The following is a 2,320-nucleotide window of genomic DNA, read 5'->3' on the forward strand; positions in this document are numbered from 1 at the left end:
CCTACCTACATAATAGGTACCTGTCCTACCTATATTAATTAAAAACTATTTTTAACACGACGTATTTATTTATTATTTTTGTCTTTTAGTTTATCTAATTTTGTATGATTAAAATATGTTTCCTTTATACCCAAATAATTTTTAAATACCTACAAATAATATAGAACTCAATTTTATTTTAACAATAAATACTTTTATTAATACAGTGTTGACTTTGTAGATGGGTAGTAATAAATTAACTGTACATTCAGGATTACATGCATTCAGGTGAATAATTATAAAATTGCAATGATAGATGTAAGATGTAAGATGTATTGTTGATTCATCAATACGATGCTGGGTGGACTTGAGGACTTCCCATGTTCAGCGACCGGCGTCGACCCGTTTTGTGGCACAGCGGAAACTTCGTACAGCTGACTGTTCGACAAGACACTGTAATATTATTTGAAAAATATTATTTCTACTTAATCGTAATAACTGGGTATAATGAGTTTAATATTATATTATATTACAATAAATATTAAGTACCTATATTATTAGCTTCTAATAATTGGGACGTCATTTTTTTAGATATTGATCCGGACAAAATGATGCTGGCCCAGCGCTATGCCACTGTTTATGGCGTACCTATCCGATGAAATTGTTGGAGACTCTTTCAAACTGGGCAATCTGATAAACGGTGACGTGATCGTTACTTCGCTGCCATCATAGTGTAGACCATAATACACAAAAATGTAGGTCATCGTGCTGTCGGCTGTATGTATGATAAAGTCCTGGAAGTGGGAATTACAATAGCCCCTAAAATGCTGTTACACCTCAACCTTAATAAAAACAAAGAATGATTAAAAAATGGCAACGGAATTGGCCTACAAATCTGAAAATAAGTTTATGGACAGATAACTTCTCAACGTAATATTATGACCGATCCAATAATAACTTTCCATAGGTACATCAGACCTATGTGCGACGGCTGCTCACCAACGTATCGACATCCACCAGATAACTTTGGTAAGTTTTCAAACTATACCACTCATTCTTGCGGAATGCTAAAGAAAATTAATTTATTAGATAAATATTATACTATAACAATTTTTAAATATAGACGTTTTCAACTCACAGTTATGCAGATGGATGTCGACCGGTTTGGGAGCGACGTCTGATACGCCATTGTTCTAATGAATTCAAACATAAATAATATATTATTATAATATTTTTATATGTATATAGGTACGGTTAGGTATATTAAATTAATTAAGTAGGTACTACATTAATATAGTCTATTAATTATTTTTTTACTATGCTTTTATTGTATTAAAATATACACAATGACTTATAACTTACATTATTGGACCGGACATACAGCAACGTCGAGTTGAGGTACCTGTCCATAAACACATTTTCATCAGCAAAATATAATATAAAATATAAAGTAAAGAAATGCATAAAGAAAAAACTGTATTTATTCATACAATTGTGAAATCAAAAACATTAGAACAAGATAATGCTTTCTTGATAAATTAAAAATACTTTGTTTTTTGGATAGCGCTGGGAGTTTTTGTGGACAAACGTCGGGACCTGGTGCACATTTCTGCACAAACGATGCACAAACGTTTGGCGTGGTCAGAAGTTCAAATTTCGAAAGTGGGGGGGGGCCATTGAAATGGACCTCCGGATCTAAGCTTTTTAACACACGGGTAAAATGAAAATAATACGCCCATTTCAGGGAGATGACCAAAATTAGTATTTTTAATACGAACAATCAAGCACACTCACACAGTATCGTAAGAATCAACCATTAACAAAACTTTTCGCAATATACTTGACTAATAAATTATTTACCACAAATAATTTAAACGATTTGAAAACTTAAAAATGAAACATTTTCAATTTTAAACTAATCAAGTAATAGTTTTAGAAGCACTTCTTAATGGGTTATTTAAAACTAAAATCTGTGGTCAATATTTCTAAGTTCCAGGTTAAGAATAAATAATATTGATAATAATAACATGTATGAGTTATTAATTATTAACAAATCTAAATTAGGTATCCATTGCTTACTTTTAATATAAAAAGCATTATGTAAAAGAACAATATTAATTTACAACATAATAATATTATACATTTTTAATATTTGCTACAATCAAAACTTAATATGTACCTAGGTGCTGAAAAAATACAATGAAACAAAAATGTAATTATGTACTGAAAATTGTAATATAATGATTATAACATGATAAAGAAATTTACTTTATCATGGATTAAATGTATATACTAAAACACCTACATTCTACAATCTACATTTTATAAATTTCCAAAATAA

At 29.8% G+C, this 2,320-nt stretch overlaps 1 long non-coding RNA gene across 2 annotated transcripts; it reads right to left on the reverse strand.

The window, feature by feature from the left end:
* Window positions 1-213: 213 nt before the first annotated feature.
* On the reverse strand, window positions 214-1,565 carry LOC132949518 (uncharacterized). 2 transcript variants are annotated; one of them, XR_009665108.1, is made up of 4 exons: window positions 1,342-1,565; window positions 1,118-1,172; window positions 529-1,046; window positions 214-432 (listed from the first exon to the last, which is right to left on the reverse strand). It is a non-coding gene; the product is annotated as an uncharacterized LOC132949518 (long non-coding RNA). The 2 variants fall into 2 exon arrangements; XR_009665107.1 differs by having other exon boundaries at window positions 1,118-1,565.
* Window positions 1,566-2,320: the final 755 nt, after the last annotated feature.

This window comes from Metopolophium dirhodum, chromosome 7 (assembly GCF_019925205.1).
Source record: "Metopolophium dirhodum isolate CAU chromosome 7, ASM1992520v1, whole genome shotgun sequence".
NCBI classification, from domain to species: domain Eukaryota; kingdom Metazoa; phylum Arthropoda; class Insecta; order Hemiptera; family Aphididae; genus Metopolophium; species Metopolophium dirhodum.